The sequence below is a fragment of the Pelodiscus sinensis genome, chromosome 14, assembly GCF_049634645.1.
Source record: "Pelodiscus sinensis isolate JC-2024 chromosome 14, ASM4963464v1, whole genome shotgun sequence".
Lineage (NCBI taxonomy): Eukaryota > Metazoa > Chordata > Testudines > Trionychidae > Pelodiscus > Pelodiscus sinensis.
In genome coordinates, this window is record NC_134724.1 from 38,628,637 (window position 1) to 38,650,388 (window position 21,752).

Here is a 21,752-nt window from a genome sequence, read left to right on the forward strand (position 1 = left end):
AGAAACTGCATGTCAACAGTTTTAGAAACCAGACTATGTCTATAAATGGAAATGTGCTCTTATTGCCATCAGCGTAGCTGCAACAGTACAAATCCCTACTGGAAATTCGCAGAATTACTTTTTCTGTTAGAGGTTGAAACTCTCTAGTCTGGCACCCTCGGGACCTGACCGGTTCCAAACCAGACACTTTTTCGGCTCACAGGTGGTCAGTATTGTCTAGCAGCACTGGCAACACTTCCACTGCTTGCTGGGCCATTAGAGGACATTTAGGGGTAAATTAAAGCTAAACAGCAGCACAGAACACAGAGCCAAGACTGGCGGTGTAAAAAATACTTTATGGGACCTCGGGAAACCTGGCCACACATGAAAAGTGGACATCCAGCTAATCGTTCTAGACAACAGATGTTCCTAGACCAGAGAGTTCTGGGCTAGAGAGGTTCAACGTGCTGTAGCTCTTGCTCCTGCTCGAAGGTCAGAATGTGCTACAACAGTGTAAACTGGTTTATAAACAGTTTTTATCCTGTCCACACTGGGGTGTAGCTTTACCAAAAGGCAGACACTGAAGGCTGAAATTGGAGAAAATCCCCAGTGTAGACCGACTAAGTGAGAAACTAGAGACACCTGAAGTGGGATTGAAGGGATGTTAAATTTAGATTAATGGACTAATCGAATAGTTGATGCAATTTGCATCAACTATTTGATTAGTCGATTGGGTGCCTCCACCTTTGAAGTGCAGCAACAGCCCCAGGGATGTTGCTACACTTCAAAGGTGAAAGCGCGGTGGGGAGCACAGGGCCAATGGGGAACTCAAGCAGTCTCCATCGGCCCTGTGTTCCCTGTGGCATTTCAAAGCAGCAGACACACACAGAGCCCAGGATCAGCTAGGACTTCATGTGGCTCTGCTGCTTTGAAGTATCCCCTCCTTTCCCCTCCCCCCGCCATGCCTCTTTCTGAGAGAGGCAGCAAGGGTGGGGGAGAGGCGACTACTCGACTAGTGTGTCAACTATCCAGTAAGCAAATACTTATCGGATAATCAACTAGTTGTTCACATACCTACTGAGAACTAAGGGTTTTGATCAGGAAGTGAAGAAATTAAAGCTAGTTGAGCAGAAATGCATTTATTCACTGTGTGCTCATTTTAATGAAAGCCATTTTATCTCACTTTGAATGGTATTGAGTGGAGTATTGTTGAATTCTTAATAAAGCAAAATTCTTCAAAGTCCCCAGTCCTCATTTTAGTTATCCATTAAGTCTTCCCCCAATGCAAGTGGACAAGACTTGACTTTCTTTATATTTTTAAAGTTTAAAAACCTCGCCAATTCTTAAAAAAGATTTACTGAAGCTTTCTTTATATATTTTACTCTCTCTTTTGCAGGCCATCTTTAACGCTGGACCCATAATTGCAGTCCACATTCAGGCCAGAAAACATTGCTCAGTTCTGTTTATGACACTTGGCACAGTGCTGTTTTCACACAGTATATGAATCACAACAGTATGCAAGTTAGATGCACAATATAATCCACACACGTCTTTCCAGAATGTACCAAGTATTGGAGAGGAAAGGGATGGCTCTGGCTCCTGTTGCGAGGGTATACGGAATCTCTGGCCGCAGAGGAAAAAAATAAACGTGTGTCAAGTAGTGAGGTCAGCAGACAACAAGTGAGTGGAGAAGGGCCTGCAGATCTACATGGAAGAGCAGCCAACAAGGGTTAGAGTTGGTACTTTGTAGTCCATGAGAACAGCAGTCATAGCGAGGGGAGAATTTCCTGCTTGTGCAGTAGTTGGAGGATGAAAATGATTCTTTTAAAAATCAACAGAAAAGAATATATTTCCTACCTGGACTCAAATTGGACTGGGAATGTCCTTAGTTTTATTTAATAGGAAGCATTTTCTTGTTCACTGAGTAAAATTTGCTTGCAACAACAGCATGAAACAGGTTAGAATTATCTACTCTACTAGCAAGATTTTAGTTATTTTCTAACGTTTTAAATGTCTCATTTAGATCCGGAGTGGCAGTGTGAGAATTTGTAAGTTATATGACTCCAACAATGAATATGAGAGAAATTAGTGTTGGGAACTTGGACATTATGAATTATGTCCTTAAATCTGAAAGCAGCATTATGCATAAATGATTAAGGACCAATATCCAAGACTAGCAGATTCTGAAAGATGGCCATTGTAGCTAGGAGTGGACAAAACACTTTTTCCAAACTACAAGTAATTTTTCTACTGAGACCAAGAAGACAGCTACCATTAAACTAAAAAGTGATTAAGCACAAGAAATCACAGGTTTAAAAGAGGAGAATTTTTGTGGTTAGGCTTGGAAAAATGCTAATCTCTGAATAAATTAATTTCCTTTGCATTCCAATCAGTAGGAGAAGAAACTGCAGATAGGATGCCAGGTACAGGTATAGTTTATACAAACATTCATATAGTTCCTAATTAACATTTCATAATAATGTCAGAAAGTCAGAAGTTTATTCCAGTCAGTTCCATAAACCTTGCCGACAGCTATTTTAATCTGTACTCCAAATATGTTTAAGTCGCACCATGCTGTCTTCTGAAGGCTCATCTGTAAAGCACTTGGAAAGCAAATTATTAAATTAATGGGAAAAACAGAGGCATCATGTAACAATCTCCACAATAATATAATACTTGCCCCTATTCTTGCTGCCCACCAAGGCAAGGCGAGAAATCTCACTACTAGTGCCCAATAAGTCCCTACATCACCCCTTATATATAAACGGGTATAATTTCCTTCCTAGTGCTACTGGGTGAGCTATGCAAACTCCTTGCAGTTACTCAGAAGTCCCTGTATGAACCATCCTCCCTCCCAGACGTGATGCTGCAGCTATAAAAATCCTGGGAGGAGTTTCTTCTATACACTCTTATAGAAACTTTACCATTACTGTCCATCAGCTACAACTCTGCCCCACTATGTCCTGCACTAGGAATTTTACCTGTGCAAGGACCACTAGATCAAGTCCTAGGTGGAGGGAAATCATTTGGTCACCGTTCCACCACTACTCTTCTTTCCCATTATCTCCACTGAGCAAGCTGAGCAGCTAAACAAAAACTACTGACCATAAAAATACTGGCAGGAGAAATAACCCTCGAAGCAACATTAATTCAATTTCTGGGAATTCTGTAAACAGGCATTGGTTTTATTAGGCCTGGTAGTTGCTTCTGTTCTGCAGATTTTCACTCAATATTAAAAAAATCTTCAGTTTTATGTATGTCTGTGAACAATATAGAACATTTTCCTGTAGAGAGAAAACTGGTATAGCCAAGTATCCTGGCCACTGTAATAGCAAATTGACTATTAGTAGAGGCTATGTGCAGAGCAATGGACAGAAGCAGCAGACACATTAAGGTGGTTGCTGGAGGAAAGCACACCCTTCAGGGACTCTGCAATGGAAAGTACACATGCTGCTATCAGAGAATATCACCAAAAAGCCAGTCATGGAACCAGTTTTAATCTAGCCCACAAGAACAGAAAAACTGTGTAATAGAAGCTTTAACCTAGAAATGCTTTGGGAATTGCTTTATTTTCCAAATGTCTTCCATAGTCACCTAATACTGGGCCATTTTAGGTCTGCTTTTCAGACTGTGTTAATGATCTGAAATTCAGAAAAAACAAGCTGCTTGGGACTTTAATGGCTACCTCTACTAGTTTGGATCTAGTCTCACCCACCTGTCAATTACAGAGTAACATTTGTGATATAGGTGGTCACTTAAAGTTTGTGGAGCTGAATGAAATAATGGCAACCAAGTGAACAATAAGCCTTTTTCCGGGACTTGTTGGGAGCTTTCATATCTTTACTGAACACAGATGTTTGAAGCAAGAAGAACTGAAGACTGAAAAAGTAATAGAGTTGGCTGACTGCTGACCACTTTAAGTATTAAAACATAAGCAGAAGACACTACATCTGTAAAAAAACCCAGAAAAAGCAAATAGGCATTGTTGTTTAGGTCTAAGGAAATAATGAATTGTGGAAGGGGCACTGGGTTATGTGTGCACGTGAACAACAAAAAAGTTGTCCCACTCCAAACCGGGACATGAAAATTCTCAGAAGAAAAATCCTTACTGTATGTTACATTTAAGGTGTCAATTGTACATATGTTATGGTTGCAAGTGAATGCATCCAACTGGAATCAAATCACCTTCTGGAAGGGCATCATGGGAGCCTGAGGGTCTAGTTGGAAACCAAATTCCATTTCTCCCATTTAACTTTTCAATCAGTATTCAGAGCTTCTTTTCACTGCATTCTGTTTGATATTAGACAATGGCGTTTTATTTTAGCCACCAGAATTAAAGCAGGTTCTACTAGTTTAGTGTGTCTATTTTTGAATACCCAAGACACTGGTGTCAAATGAGACCAGCAGAAGAGTGCTTACTATCAGCAGAAGACTCGAACACCATTTTGATCAGACGCCTTCAGTTTGAGTACAATTGGAATGGAGGTGTATTTCTCCTAATGGAAAATTACAGGATAGTTTCTACTCAGTGCTCTGTTGTATTCTGACTTTGCAACCTGAACACTCGGGGTCACACTCTGGGTCACTTCAGACTTGTACTCCTGCCTTGCTGATAAAGCCTGAGCTTCTTTGGCTTGGTCTCCCTTCAGCTCCATTTCCAGTGTACTGTTACCTAGAGGTTTAAACCTTAGAGCTCTGCTTCCCACAAACAGCAGCAGCTCAAGCATCCCTTGGGGGCATGTTTGAGAAAAACACTGACCTCACAAATGTGAAACAAACACAAACAGAAGAGTTGGACACAAGGCACTTGGCAATAGAGTCATAATACACAATCCAAAATTAGGAAACATTGGATAACTGAACTACAAGTATGCAAGAGCAAAGACAGGCTGGGGAAGGAGATGGAAGCTTAGAACCTCCATTCCAATAAAAAAAAATGCTTCAAGAAACTTACTAGATTTTCATTCCAAAAAGGGTCCCCCACCCCCAAAAGACTACTAAAAGGAGAGTGGGTAGGCAAAGAATAGAGACAGGAAATACAACAGACCTCCAGGGACAGTAGCAGCAGGTGGTCATATTACACACCTTGTGTCATCTTTTATTGGACTAACTTATATTGGTGCTATGAAGAGGAGCTCTGAGTAGCTCAAAAGCCTCTCTCTCATTAACAGAAGAGAAAATAGAAAATATTACCTCACCCACCTTGCATCTCTAATATCCTGAGGCTGACACAGGTACAACTACACTGTATCTGAGATGGAAACCCAACTTCCAGGAGAAGTTAGATATGAAGTGCCCTTCAGCAAGTTCACCTTGAGATAACACCACTGCCTGAAATCTGAAGGTGCTTGCTGCTGTGATTGATGTTAATAACTTACCCCTCCAACTCAAGGGAAAGGTTAAGTCCTGAACAGATTTTTCAAGTCGAACCACCCAATGACTCTTATGTTTTAAACTAAATCTACGTCATTGGTTACTTCTCTTTATTTTCCCACGTACATTCATGTTCTTTCCATTTTCCAGAGGCAGGTTCTCTGATACATCAAAACTGCCTACAGCAGGTTGCCTGTTTCCCACCATAATCCACATTGCAGCACTCTCCTGTACTGCTGTTGGACAGTCCAGCCTGGTACCTCCCCTGAGCACCAGCTACTAGGCTTACATCTGCATGGGGCTCCTTCAGAAACTATATTGTTCCTACAGAACACAATCTGAGCCTTTGAGTTATCCAATATGAAGCTCAACAGATGTTTTAGAGATGGGAACTAGACGTTACATTTCTGCACTATCAGGCTACATCTACACTGGCAGGATTTTCCGAAAATGCTTTTAACGGAAAACTTTTCCGTTAAAAGCATTTTCGGAAAAGCATGTCTAGATTGGAAGGATGCTTTTGCGGAAAAGCACTTTTTGTGGAAAAGCATCCGTGGCCAATCTAGACGCGGTTTTCTGCAAAAAAGCCCCGATCGCCATTTTTGCGATCGGGGCTTTTTTGCGGAAAACAGTACTGTGCTGTCTACACTGGCCCTTTTGCGCAAAAATCTTTTGCCCAAACGGGAGCAGCGTAGTATTTCTGGAAAAGCACTGACGATCTTACCTGAGATCAGTGCTTTTCCAGAAATTCAAGCAGCCAATGTAGACAGCTGGCAAGTTTTTCCGCAAAAGCAGATGATTTTTCGGAAAAACTTGCCAGTCTAGGGACAGCCTCATGGTTTATGTACACAAACACTCAGGGTGCAGCTACAGGGCAGGGCTTAACTTGAAATAAACTACGCAAACTGAGCTATGTCAATTGCATAGCTTATTTTGAACTGGCTTATGTTGAAATAGGAAGAGTCCACACAGCGCTTATTTTGAAACACAGCACTTCTTCCGACGTCCCCTATTCCTCATATAATGAGGTTTACAGGAGTTGGAGTAAGGAGTCCTCCAGATTGACAGTATTTTGACACTATTTCAAAATAACTGCCTGCTGTGTACAGACAGATTAAGTTATTTCAGAATAGTGCCAGTTATGTCGAAATAGCGTTGCAGTGTAGACATACCCTCAGAATAGTGTTAAAGATAAACATCTATCCTCGGTTATTCACAGTCTAAAACAGTGAGACATTTATGCTAGTAAAAAACCTCTCCTTTACCTTCTGTGTACCTTAAATGTACATAGTTAAGTCAGTCTCTGTAAGCACTTCACTGTGACTGTGTGTAGATGCAAGGGTTTATCAATCACTACAGCTAAGGCTAAGTCTACACTGGCACTTTACAGAGCTGTAATTTTCTGGCTTGGGGGCATGAAAAAGCACCCCCCCAAGCGCAACAAGTTACAGTGCTGTAAAGTGCAAGTGTGAACCAGGCTACCGCACTGGGAGCCACACTTCCAGCTCTATTAGCTACTGCCCACATGGGGGTGATTTACATGGAGCACTAGGAGAGCTCTCCAGCGCTCACGCTGTGCCCGTACTTTCAGTTTAAAGCACTGCCTAGCCTGCACTTTTAAGCGTAGACAAAGCAAGTGGTATTCTTTCTATTCAAGATACATCAAAATACTATACGTCTCAGAGGGGGAGCCGTGTTTGTCTGTTACTGAAAAAGACAAACAACAACAAATGTTTCTGCAGCACTTTGGAAACTAACACCACATGTAGATGGTATCAAGAGCTTTTGTGGGCACATCCCACTTCAACTGAATAGAGGAAGGGCACTAATGTATTGTATTGTGTGTTAAATAGGTTCTGAAAATACCAGAGACAAAACTCACCTGGAACTTAGTAACGACAGCAGAACAGGTGTACAAAATTTATGACAAAAAATGAAACAAGCAGCAATTGAGAATCCACTCCTATCCACCGTAAGGCTATGTCTACACTACAGGGCTTTATCAGAAAAAAGGTATGCAAATTACGCTCCGCAATTTGTTTATCTTTTTCCGGTAGTTTTTTCAGAAGAGCCTTTTCTGAAATTTGGCCCATGTACATTGGGCCAAATTTTGGAAAAAACCCTCTTTTGGAAGAGCCCTTCTTCCTCGTGGAAGAGGAAGACAGGGCTTCTGAACGAGCATGTCTACTCTACTGCAAAAAAGTGGAAGACCAGACTTGTTCTCTCCCCTAGTCTAGACATAGCCAAAGTGTTTAGAGAGAGTGCGCACCCGCACGTTCTCAGTGGGGAGTCAATTGTCTAAAGCTAGTTCACATGTAGCTGATAACATCCCCTCACAACACCATGTGAGAAACAGCTGCATCAGTAAGGTGCTGTTGTATCAGAGAATCTGTTAAAACCACATGTTGTTCAGAAAAGAAGTTCCATGACTTTATGGAAAAATACATGCTTTAAAAGGTCACATGTAACGAAATCCAAATGGAAAGGATTTGTACAGAAACTTATGAACTCAAAACACGCAGATGAGGAAGGTATTCAGAGATTCCAAGGAAACAGAAGAAATAAAAGTGGTTAGCTCAGGAAAGAATAAAAACCAAAATAGAAAGGCACTCATGAAGGAACCAGCGATAGGATGCAGGAAACCTACTATAAAAGTAAAGGGGAGTGGAAAACAAAAACAAAAAAATCCAACACTGAGCTTGTTTTCACACAGGAACTGTAGGACAGTTCCACAGATTTTCACAAGTCCTTTGATCCTATGGAAGAGAGAGACAGATAAAAGGTGGCAGATACACTATCAAGCACTACAACCAGAAGGACAATCTAGGGTTCAAAAAACAAGACAAAGGGTGGTAATATCCAGGGTCATGGGAGGGGGAGAAGGATCACTGGACTGCCTCTAGTTACTACAGTACTACTACTGTAGGGTGCTGAACTCACTCTGAAGGACGCTTATCGTAGCCTGGGCTCGAATCCACGTTATGGAGGGATTTTGTCTCAAGTCATTCCTCCTGGGATCGTTGCTGGCCCTGCACTCGTAAGTCCCAGAGTCTTCCAATGTAAGGCGGGTTATTCTCAGCACACTCACGCCGTTCGCCCCGTAGGCAGTGTTAATGGTGACACGGCGCTTCCGAGCACCATCCCACAGCTGTTTGAAAGACTCAGCCCGGTTGACTTCAGCATACCACCACTGGATCTCTGGAGTGGGTTTCCCAACCACGTCACAGTACAGCTCAAAGGCATCCCCTGTGAGTTTAGTTTCTGACATGGGCGACTTGACAAACCCAGCTAGAGGGAGGGGCGGCAGAAATGTAGTGATAGACCAGCAGAAAATAACAGATGTTATAAAGAACAAAGCAAGCGAGTTGCAGAAAACAGACAAAGGATTAGATAACAGACATCATTTACAGTAATAGGTGTTAACAAGACTTCTATTGAAGGAAAGCACAACACACTGAGCGCTTGTTCATTTTGCTGGTTTGAAGGCATATTATGGGTTTTGCACCACAGCACATCTTCTCAAGAAAGACTTTTTGGGAAACAGACTAGCACAGTGTTTCTTAAACTTTAAGACTGAGGAACAACAAACAATTTTTTTTTAAAAAATGAGGAACACCAAGGATTTTTTTGTTGAGGAAAAAAAAAAAAAAAAAAGAGTGGGTAGAGAAGTCATTGAGAGAGAAAAAAAAATCCAGGACATTTTGAACTCTGTTGTTCTCCACGGTACACCTCCAACTGCCTTACCACGAAACACTGTTTAAGAAACACTGGACTAGCAGGATAAGCTGAATTTTCTAGAATGTCAAACTGGATTATAGGAGGCTGTCTCAGAAGAACCACACATCACCTTTTGGAACTGTAAAGTGATGAAATGACAGGCGGCTATGGGAAAGGCAGACTACAAATGATGGGGGTCCCTTTCTACATGCTTGAACTGTTTGGTTTTATAAAAGTATCCCCTTGTTCTCTCTCAGCAGTCTCACTAAAACAGAAACCTGATCAAACACCACCTACAGAAGAAAATAGCAAGCTTCTGTCCTATACACCTCTCCACCATGAACTCTACTCTGACCTTTTCTTCTATTTATTTTGAATTTACGAGGCAAGAAATTCCCTGAGATATAGGTGACCTACTCTCCAGCAATAGTTAGATCACTGCAGCTGGAAGCAGTAGATTCTCCCAACCCCTGTAAAGCATGATAGGAATTTTCATGTTACACATTCAGAATGGTAAAATGTCACCAATTGAGAAACTTACAGCACTGAGTAACTAGATAAGAGATGCACAGTTGTAATTCAGTACCAAAACCAGTGGGAGCCCCTTCTGAGACACGAATTTCTCAGCTATTTACCAAAATTACCACATCAGTGCATCTGACTGTTAAGTTGTCCTTCAAAGCATATTTTGGAAGTGACCCACTGAAAACAGTGGGGATTTAAAGCCAGTCTTGTTTGTATACTAAAATAAATCCAGAAAACAGTTAGCCAGCTAGATTATGCAGCAAAACCTGTCATGTCTACGTTGTCATGTCATCTCAGGGCACCAAGGATCAGCAACAGCAGCACACAGGGAGGGCAGACAGAGTCACTGGCCTCTACCCCACGGAGAAAATAGACTGTTCCAGCACACACCTCTCATGCTCTTCCCCCAGCCCCAAAGACAATCCATTTCAGAAAGTGGAGGGGGGCCAGACAAGCCTTTGGTCTCTGTTATAAGGAATAGACAGAAGACGAATGAGATGCTTAATTCCACAGAACTTCCCACATTTCACAGCCACTTATTCCTGTTCCAAGGTTCTCTCATTTGCTACTCAATAAATAACTGGTGAACTGGGGTAAAATACAATTCAAGTGACTAATAATCAGTGGACACTGGAAAGCTAGGATCATAGCAAGTATCTCTTCAGATTTAAGAAGGAATTTTGTATTCATGTTACTCGGGCCACAGGCAATTAAAATATGGATATTCCATTACAATGATGCATAAACTTGACCTAAAATTCTACATACACATTTAAGCTGGGCACAGTGTCCATCCAAGGATCACTGTGGAAATTTGCCAGGAGTCCTCACTCTAAATCTAACTTTTATATTAAGTAGACAACAGCTGCCTTCATCTTCCATACAAGAGTGCTGAAGTAGAGAGATTAGAGGTCCTAATTCAATGCTCCATCAAGGGATGTGAACAACTAGTTGACTATCTGTTAAGCAAATGCTTCTCAGATAGTTGACACACTAGCCAACTAGTCACTCCTACCCTCTTGCTGCCTCTATCAGAAAGAGGCATCCAAGAGAGGAGAGAATGCTTCAAAGCAACAGCGCTGTATGGAGCTAGGGGCCAGACCCCGAGCTCCACACGGCACTGCTGCTATGAAACTCCACATGCAGCTGGCCCCAGGCTCCATGTGGCGCTGCTGCTTTGAAACACCATGGGGAGCATGGGGCCAGTGAGGAGACTGCTTGAGTCCCCCACTGGCCCTGTGCTCCTGCAGCACTTTCACCTCTGAAATGTAGCAACAGCCCTGGGGTTGTTGCTACACTTCAAAGACAAAGATGCCCTTATCATCGACTATTCGATTAGCCCATTAATCTAAATTTAGCATCCCTAGTTCCACCTTGATCTAAGTAACAAGAGCCATAATCTCTACAGACTGCTGCTCATACTGCAGACAAGGAAATTGAAAGCTGCTTTTCACAACTCCCTGAGATGGTTTCACATAGGAGAATCCATTTGAGGTTCCCCCTATCTGGAACAGTATTGCACAGAAGCTGCCCCCCCCCCCCCCACACACACAGAAAATAAGGCATAAGACCACAAGAGAGGAGATAAATTACTTTCTACCACACAGGATATTTGAGGTTTGCACACAACTTCCCTCACAAAAAAAAAAAAAAAAAAAAAAAAAAAAAAGGAACTCTGAAGGATGTTCAAGTGAGAGAAATCGTGAAAAACCTCCCCATACAAGTGTATTCTGAAAATGTTTCATAAGCAAGGGATTAGTTACATGATTAGAAATGCAATGGGATTCTAAGTTTTATATGCAACTCAGAGCTTTGCATTTTCACTAGTTCATCAACAGCCACACATCCAACAGTATCAACAAGTTTCAGGAAACACTTTCACCGAGCCATTTCTTATAAGGAAAGAATTCCAGGGGAAGCTATAAGCAGAGGTGTAATTAATTCTCACCAGGTGAATTACTCAAAAAATGGAATACACATTCAACAATACTTTCCATAATGGAAGAAAAGACTAGAAACTGATCTGGAGAGCTCTTACTGTCAGGCAATTCTGTCAAAGTTTGCCTTCTGTGTACAAAACCAAGTAAACAGACAAAGACACTATACAGATTTCAATGCTTATATAAGAGGCTTCTGCAGCCAGAAAGCTTCCCTTATTTGGTTTTCCCCTCAGCATATATACACTGGAAGGGTTTTGTAGCATTTCGCATAAACACAGATATTTAGGAGATAGAAAAACTTAAAGACAACACTCCCCAAAAGAAACTCTAAACACATGAGGGTGGAAACAGAGCTCAAAAATGTACATCTGATGACCCTGACACCTGTTTACATGTTAAAATTGCCCTCCAGATTTTCTAGCTGGCTACAGATTTAAAGCTGAATGTACACTTTTCACATCAGTAAGTTTTGAGAATCTCAAAAATAAGTCATAAAGAACAGTCTGGCTTAGACTTTTCAAGTGTCGTTATGGCTCAATTGGCATTTATATTCTCATAAAATTTGGGTTGACATTTGATGCTGATGTTGTAGACAGAGCAAAGGAGATATGGGAGTGGGAAAGGCATATATTTAACTGAGGTCTTCCTGGTAGCTGCTCATGGGCAACAAAAATAAAATAATTTACAGCCCTTTTATAGAAGACTCTGGAGTAATAGACAAAAAGGGTGTGGCAGTACATACTGAGAATAAGCAAATGGAAATGCTTGTGAGAAATATTTTCCCCCTCAGAAATATTTTCCCTCTCAACAAGTCCAGTTCTTCTGGCCTTGGCGGTAAAGCGCATGACAACATCTGATAAGCTACTAATTGCTTTGTAAACTGCCAAGGAGTGAAACAAACCAAGTGTTATTCCCTGTAGATGGTAGTGCTGAGCAAATGGAAAATTATTGTGAAGCCCCTCACAAGATTTACCACCAACTCTCTCTCAGTATGTTTCCAGGGTACATCAGAGGACAAGGCAGATTACACTGCAAGATAGTCCAGGAAGCTTTGCATTTCAGGGCAACATTTACTTGCTATCATCAACAAACTATGAACGTTTATCATTCATTTTCTTCTACTGCACTGACCTTCCGATAGAGCCACAAACTTGAGCAGTGGAAGAGATGGTATCAGAAGTTCAATAGCTAAGATTCCCTTTTTAAAAAGCGTATTGAAGACAGTGCTCAGGAGAACAAAGGACTGACGGCGTAGCCTAGAACTACTCCATGGGGACAAATTTTCCATGTGCATCCCTGCCAATGCATAGGAAGACTGAGCTTTAATAGCCCCTTGCTGCATCTCTCTAGGAGAGGCGCCCAAGCCCCCCACTCGCTTCCGCCAGGCGGCACAGGGACCCCGTGCAGAGCCGGGGGATTGAGGTCCCACCCCTGCATGTGTGCCACTGCTGCTCTGCCAGCCCCAGCCCTGCCAGCATGTGAGAACCCACAGGTAGAGGGGGAGGGAACAAGCTGCCCTGCCCCGGGGCCTGGCCAGGGCCATCCCCAAGTAGCCACCACTGTGCAAGATGGGTGGGAGTTCTGGGGTGTCAAGGGCTGGGTAATGATGAGGCAGTGAGGGGGCTGAGTGAGAAAGAAGCAATGAGGTGGGGGAGTCCACCCTCAGAACCCACAGGAACCACCCTGGCTCCCGCCCACTTCCACCAGGCAGCACAGGGACTCTGCACAGAACCGGAACCCACCCACCCCATTGGAGAGGTGGGGGAGGGGAGGCCAGGGGCAGGAGAAGAGGGGGCCAGGGTGAGGAGGTAATAGGGGAATTGTGGACTGGGGTACGATGGGTCAGGCTCAGAGGGTTGGGGATTTTGGGAGTGGGTTTTTTTGGGGGGGGGGGGGCGCTTCTCACTTGTGTGGTCCCCAACTGATAGCTCTCCACCTCTGCCATAAAGAAAACACTGAAATTCTGTGTTGGACATGAATTAGTATTTTACTCCATTTAAAATGAAGTTTGATAAACTAACATGAGAAAGTTAAAATGTTTTATCTGTTTAACAATTTAAATTAACCCATTTTCCCTAGCTGCAACACTAGCAAAACAGCTTGGGCATAATTACATAATTAACGGTTAGTTTCCATTAGTGACTGGTGGTCTGTGGAAAGGTGTGCACATTGAGCCAGGTAGTCCATGGACCAAAAATTGAGAACTGTTGTGCTAGAGGGTGAGTCCTGCCTGGGCTGCAGCGGGGGCAGCTGAGGGGAGAGGAAAACACATAGGGGTTCCCATACCTTCAAAGCCGGGTTAGCCCCTGGGCACCTATGTCCCTGGCAGGAAGATGAGGGTGCCATGGACCAGACCCCTACAGGACCCTGCCTTCAACAGGGCTGGATATCCTGGGGTCACCCATCCCAGTCTCGGCCATATCCCTGAACCCCCACCCCAAGCCATCCTGACCCCAGCTCCCATTTTGGCAATCCAGCATCGGCTTCCTGCAGGCTATTACAAGCTCCGTGCCACATCCAGTGCTCAGGGAAGCACACACACGCTGCTCCTCCCCTCCCCACAGGAAAAGCCAGAGCAGAGCCCAGGGCAAAAGACCATGTAGGGCATGCAGTGGAGAGAGCCCCTCTCCGCTCCCAGGAGAGCAGCACTGCCCAGGGCAGGAGGGTTAAAACTCGGCATGCCACTTTGGAAAGGCTGCCCACCCCAAACTAGGAAGTATAGATTACCGATTTTGCAGTAGCTGTACATCTAGAATGAGAAGTTCCTTGAATTCAAGTGCTAAAGACACTTCTCTGTAAGGACAGCTAGGAAAACTCAAAAATTGAAAGAATATTTGCGAGTCCGTACTTGGTTATACACCAAAAGGAGACCTAATGTAACAAGTAAACTAACGGCATCAAAATATCAAGAAAACTTCATGCTAACAGACCCAGAGTGCAGAACCGAAGACAGGAAATCCCAGTAAGCGTGGCTTTAAAAGTCAGAGTTTACTGTTAAGTGCAGTACGTTCATTGTCTACGTTCTATTGGCCAAAGCATGGACCAAGAGCTGCATTTGTATCCAGCACTGTTCTGATATACATATTCTATGAAGCTGAATTTTGGAATAAGATTTGCCAAGGAGCAAGAGTGATGCCAAGCTAAACTCCATGCCCCTTGGCACACATGAATTCTGCAGAACTCAATAGAAGAACTCAATAGTCCTTCCAAAAAGGACTTAAACATTTGAACTCTCTCACCCATTACCAAGATAGTTTCCCCAATTATCACCTCTAATACCATTAACTCACAAACATCCCACTCTCCCTACCTCTATCATCAATTCACAGACACTTACCTTCCTTCCTCCCCCCCCCTGCATCCCCCTCCTGTTCTGCAATGTGATTTGTCCTTTTCATATTTGTTCATTTTTTTTGTATCCTTTGGTATATATGGTTGTGACTATTTTCTTCCACTATTTGATCTGAGGAAGTGGGTCTGGCCCACGAAAGCTCATCTAATAAACCATCTTGTTAGTCTTTAAAGTGCTACATTGTCCTGCATTTTGCTTCAGCTACCCCAGACTAACACGGCTACATTTCTATCACTATTCTCAATAGAAGAGCATTGTCAGTTCAAGCATCTCCTAATCTGCAGGCCAACTGGCAAGGAGATGGGAATATGCTATTTGTGGACATAGCAGTTGAATGGAAGAAGCTTTCCCGACCCTTTCTGCAGGCTGTTTCAAGACTCATGTCACCTTACCATTGGTCATATTAGGGATATGACTGTCTAATTGGTTAACCAGTAAGCCTCACCCTCAATGGCTGAATGTTTACTGGTTAAGGTTAACCATTAGGGTAGTAGTCACCACCCAGTAGACCAGTAGATCAGGATTACCAATAGATCCCTTGGAGCCTCTGACTGGTGATCCTGACCCATTTGGCCAGGAAGCTATCAAGCACTGGCACTTCAGTTGCCTCTCTACCCATTGTCATGCTGCTCTTGCCCTCTGCTTGCTGTGCAGGGTGTGGGAGGAAGAAGGGGGGACACTGTGTGGAGCTGCACAATGGAATACAGGAGTGGGGGGAGGAGGGGATGGAGGGAGCTTGGCAATGCAAATCTGTCACTCACAGTGTGTCAGTCATTCTTACAAACATGCACTGTCCTTCACTCATCTCCCAACCCAACACACACATGGGGGGTTGTTGTTACTTCTGTTACTGCTTGCAAATTGGGTTAGTTTTGGTTTTTGACCGTTCCCGCCCTGAACCTCCTCCTATACCCAAGCTCCTGCCCTCAACATGACTCTCCCTGCACTCAAACTCCTCCCCAGAGCTTGCACCCTGATTTCCCTCCTGGACCCCAATCCCCACCCTGGGCTGAGCCCAGAGCCCCTCCCACACTCCAAACCCTGCACTCTAATCCCTTACCCAGCCTGGTGAAAGTGAGTGAGGATGGGAGATGAAGGGGGATGGAGTGAGCAGGGTGAGGCCTTGGAGAAGGGGTGGAAAGGAAGTGGGGCATGGGTATTTGGGTTTGAGGTAGATCTTACATTGAAAAAGTGATTTTGTGGATAAAAAGTTTGGCGATCACTGCATTAGGGACTGGAGCAACTCAGTTGGCCACGGGTTTCTCTAGCCTCAGAGGGGGCCCCACCGCAGACAGAGGCTGCTTTGGCTGGGATGCTGGAACAGCCCCTACCTGGCCCAGCTGGGGCAGCCTTTATCCATGGAGGGCTCAATGCACCCCTTCCTGCAGGTTGCCCTGGCTCCAGGCCCATCCCCAGTTAATTGGGTAACCAGTTAACCAATTAAATGGAATTTTACATCCCTAGGTTATATTACCTATGGGTTAGTGATCACATGCACAAAAACTAACTGCAGTAATATTCCTATGGAGAGATACAAACCTTAAAAAGCATGTTTTAAATGCATACTGCAACTCCATGATATCTTGGTTGGACTCCAGTTTAAAAATCACAAAAGAAGATTCCTTAATAGTTGAAATCTCTCATAAAAAATGTAAAAGCTTTTACACTTCCTTTCCGCCTGCTCTTTCTAGTAGAAAGTGATCTCAGTGGGGGAAGAGAGCATGCAAGGAAAGTGTATTATGCCCCTTCCGCTTCTTTACCGGTCTAATTAATAGTTCAGAATTCAGTAGATGAGAACTCTTTGGTAAGAGAGACTATTTTGACTCTCAATCATCTCTTGCCTTTTATTATCAAGACTTCATAATAGGTGCATTAGGCTGTAAACATATTGATGCCTGGCGGGTTAAAGCATCAGGGACATTACTCTTTGCAAGCAGCTGTCTGGTCTAACAGGTGGCAGTTTAAAATAAAACCTAGTCTTACCTGTATTTGCAGGGCTAAGCTTAATTCTGGTATTTTTCTTTGAGGGCTTGACTGTGCCTACTTAAAAAAAGCTGAAAAAATATTAAATGTAATTTGATTTAGGGATCATGCTAAACTATAAAAAGCAACAAGGTATTGCCGCATACTGATTTTACAGGAGATGTAGGACTATCTTAACCATATTCCGAAGCTGTGCTACAGCCTGCAAAGTCCACGGCTGGATCATAATTTGGTCCATTCTACACATTCTACAAGCCAAAACAGTGTTTCACTGACATCAGAGAATCTCTATATTGTAACCAGATCCCACAATGTAATAGTTTATAGCTAAGACTGCTATACAAATAGCAAAATAATGCAGCTAGTTTGACCAGCTAAATTAACAAATGTATGGAATGTTCAACTAGAAGCAGCCAGATGTACTTTTGGATGACCAGCTAATTGCACCTCCATCTTCAAGCCTGAAAAAACTCTATTTTAATAAAAAGCCAGATTCTAATAAAGCACATGGGTTCCTAGGAATTCTCAGAAGCACCACACGCACTTCCAACCACATCTTGCTTGATTCTCATTTTAACATTTACCTCCATTTGCCATGCTTGCTGTCATTAGACATCACAAATGCTGAAAGAAAATACAGGCAATCCCCGGGTTACGTACAAGATAAGAACAAACCTACAGTCCCTAAGTTGAATTTGTATGTAAGTCGGAACTGGTATATATTGTACCCCAGATGTCCCCGATTCAGCCGCTGCTGAAACTGACCAGCGGCTGACTACAGGAAGCCCGAGGCAGAGCTGCTCTGCCCTGGGCTTCCTGGAATCAGCCGCTGATCAGTTTCAGCAGCGGCTGACTTGGGGACACCTGGGGTAGAGCAGCTGGGGACCAACCCGGCAGCGCCCCAGCTGCTCTGTCCCAGGCGTCCCCAAGTCAGCTGCTGCTGAAACTGATCAGCGGCTGATTCCAGGAAGCCCAGGGCAGAGCAGCTCTGCCTCGGGCTTCCTGTAGTCAGCCGTTGGTCAGTTTCAGCAGCGGCTGACTTGGGGACGCCTGGGGCAGAGCAGCTGGGGTGCTGCTGGGTTGGTCCAGTAGCGCCGCACCTCGGAGCTGTGGGACCAACCCGGCAGCCCCACAGCTGCTCTACCCCATGCGTCCCCAAGTCAGCCGCTGCTGAAACTGACCAGCAGCGAGAAAAGCCTGGTCTGCTGGGAGGAGAGGGGGGGCCACTAGCTGTGCCCCCCCCCCGCAGCAGACCAGGCTTTTCTCGCCGCGGACGGGGGCGGCGGGACCGTGGCGCGTCTGGGCGGTCCTGCTGCCCGCATCCTCCACGGTGAGAAAAGCCGCTCCGCGTCTCCCTGGTCTGCCGGGGGGAGGCCCCCCACCAGACCAGGGAGACGCACACCAAAGCCGCAGAGGACGCGGGCGGCGGGACCACGGCGCGTCTCAGCAGTCCCGCCGCCCGCATCCTCTGCAGCTTTGCTCCGTGTCTTCCTGGTCTGCTGGGGGGCTCCCCCAGCAGACCAGGGAGACGCGGAGCGGCTTTTCTCGCCACTGAGGACACGGGCGGCGGGACCGCCCAGACGTGCCACGGTCCCGCCGCCCACGTCCTCCGCAGCTTTGGTGCGCGTCTCCCTGGTCTGCTGGGGGGGCCCCCCCGGCAGACCAGGGAGACGCGGAGCAGCTTTTCTCGCCGCGGAGAACACGGGTGGCGGGACCACCTTGGCGTATCTTGGCGGTTTGCTGGGGGGGAGAGGGCGGCGAAGCTAGTGTGGGGTTCCCTCACCCCGTTCTTAAGTAGGGATCCGACATAAGTCGGATCCATGTAACCCGGGGACTGCCTGTATAAGTAAGCGAAGGAACTGGATGCTATATTTTTTGCTCACGATACACCCGGCCCTTCCTTTCACTCTTCTTGCTGCAGCCCTCAATTCAGTTTTGGCAGCTTGAACATTGAGTGCATATTTATTGCACTGAGTTTTTTTTTTTTTTTGCACTTTGGACTTTCTTCTTTAGTGGAACAATTATTTGTGCCAGTTCATATAAGTTATTACATCTTTATTTAGTCTGTGAAAAATGAAACCACCAAACAACAACTGACCATTTCTCTCCAATTTCAGACTCTTTAAAATGGACCACAGATGTTAATGCAAGTGAACAGGAGAACAGCTGGGCAAAGTCTACACTGGCATGATTTTGCACAAGAACTCTTTTGCAGAAGAGTTCTTGTGCAAAAACTCTTCCAGAAGAGTGTGTCTACGCTGGCATGTGCCTTTGCACAAGAGATGTGCTTTTGCGCAAGAACGTCTGTGCCAGCGTAGACACTCTCTTGCGCAAGAAAGCTCTGATGGCCATTTTAACCGCAGGGCTTTCTTGCGCAAGCAATTCATGTTGCCTGTCTACACTGGCCTCTTGTGCAAGAACAGTTGCGTAAGAGGGCTTATTCCTGAGCGGGAGCATCATAGTTCTTGCGCAAGAAGCCCTGATTTCATACATTAGAACGTCAGTGTTCTTGCGCAAGAACTCGCGCCAATGTAGACAGTTCTAGGGTGATCCTTGAAGTTCTGAACAAGCACAGCCACCTGAAACACTTCCTCCTATTGCACACTGCTCAGTAAGCCAATACTTAGCATCTATGTAGCTTTTCATTTTCAATGCAATCCAGACTCTTCACCACCACAAGAGGAAGGGTTATTGCCATTTTACAAATGGAAAGCTGAGTCAATGACTCAAAGGCATAGAATTTTCTGAATTCTAGTCCTGGACTCCAATCATTCCTCTTTTCTTTTGTATGTCAGTTTATGTGGTGATTTGTTGACAACCAAGGGAAAGAAATAAAGGTAGCTAGAGAAATGAGTGTGTTTCTAGCCAAGATTTTACCAAAGATTACTTAAGTCTCATTCTGAACCTGTTCCGTACCAGGACCACTCTTGTAACCTATCCCATCTACCGAGGAACAGACCCTCAACCCTCATTTCTATCCATAGGGAACAGACAATGTGGCTACTGCTCTCAGACTAAGAACCTCAGCTTCGGAGAGAAAGGTAATAACAACAAGCCACTAGTACCTGTTTGTCCTTTCCCACATCAGTCCTGATGGAATATAAAATAAAAAGTTCATGTTTCCTCCATGTCACCATTCGACTATAATTTACCTCACACAACGCAAACATCTATGCATGATTGGAATTTGCAAGCAAGTGGAGGGACTCTTTGCATAGGACCATCATGTAATAACAGTCAAAATTGCCCTTTGAAAGACACCACACTAATGAGGATGCCAGTCTCAAAAACACTGGTACTTCTATATAAGGCTTCTGCTTTTCAGCTTCTTCACTTAAGAAATATTCCTAAACTACTGTTCTTCGAAAATACATCTTTATCTACTAACTGCTCAGAACATACCACTCCCATCATCAACTGATCGATTTCACAAACAACATGACTATAATTTCTATGTACCCACCAGATTATTCTTCCTAGTCATTTGGGGCTTCAAAGTAACTGGAATTTCTCTTAAACATTACTGTATTGCACAGTATCAATCTCTGGGTAATACTGTTAAAATTTCCTCTAGGATTATCTTGCCATCACAATCAAAATGTAGTAATTATAAGGTAAATTTACAGAATTCTACATTTGCTACAATATTTTGAACAGGCACCCCCATCAGTTTTCAGAACTGAACATCTGAATCAGATCAAAGCAAAATGCATCCAAATATGATTTTTACTGGAGAGAGACTGTAGTCAGATAAATATGAACAGGTTAGTGTTCAACTACATTTACAAGGTTCACAGAACTTCATACGTTATACGATTTTCCCCCGTATTAAGCTATGTTCTGCTTTGTATATTAAATATTCTGAATTAATATTTAATTGCCAATTTTTGATGGTGCCCAAAGCATAGGAATCTGGTTCATTCTTTGGCAGTTTGGCTCTGAGGCGCTGACAGTAGTTGGTGCAGTAATTTGCAAGAATGATTTGCAAGCTGCTAGTTACAGATATGAGTAACGAGATTCTATTTTTACATAAATCACACTCTGCAAACATATTCAGAAGTTCTTAGCACCACCCACCGTTTTCTGTCCAGAGCAAAAAACAATACACTTACAATGCTTGCTTTGTTGTAAACCCAGTTTCCAGGTTACATCTACACAGCATTTTGGACTGAGCAGAAGGAATCTGAGTCAACAGATTAAGGATAGCACACGAAAAAAGGCTGTATAGAAAGTGCTTGAAATCGTGACTTGATCTGGATGTTGGCTTGCGAAGCCTGGGGTGGTGAGCTTCAGAGCCTCTGCTGCAATTTTAAAGCACTGTCTAAACATCTATTCTCAGAGCATCAGGATAGGCCCCACTGGCCAAATCTGTGGATCCAGCTGGGAAGCTCACTCCTAGAATTCTGACCTAGGGGTACAAGGTACAGGAGAGGCTGGGCATCTCTGCTAAATTCACTTAGAAAAATACCTTAAGGTGTTTGACACATTTTTCAAGAAGAGGAAAACAGTGAAAGAAATTAATATTTAAAATACAGCAGCAGAAACAAGACAGTTATCCTTTCAACCAGGTATTAAATTGCCAGAGAATTCTGCTACTTTGGCTTTTCACATGCGCTTGTATTGAATGACATCCTTTGAAAAAGCAATTCTTTTGTTGGGTCAGATTATGATTGTGCTCTTGGGCTTCACTTATTTTTCCATCATCTCTGTTACTGTAACATTCATTTGCTTTGAGAGAAGTTGCTCAGAAACAAATCAATAAAATGGCACTGTGTAAACTCAAAGCTGCTCCATGTGCCCTTCGAGGCACACCAGCTTACATTAATTACAAAGACAAGCTAAATTCTGTTAGCAATAAAGAATAGTCTCAGAGGGGTAGCCAT

At 43.9% G+C, this 21,752-nt stretch overlaps 1 protein-coding gene across 1 annotated transcript in view; it reads right to left on the minus strand.

Moving 5' to 3' along the window:
* Window positions 1-21,752, minus strand: part of NPTN (neuroplastin) — a 70,426-nt gene that overhangs the window by 33,296 nt on the left and 15,378 nt on the right. The gene's annotated exons all lie outside the window — the stretch shown is intronic.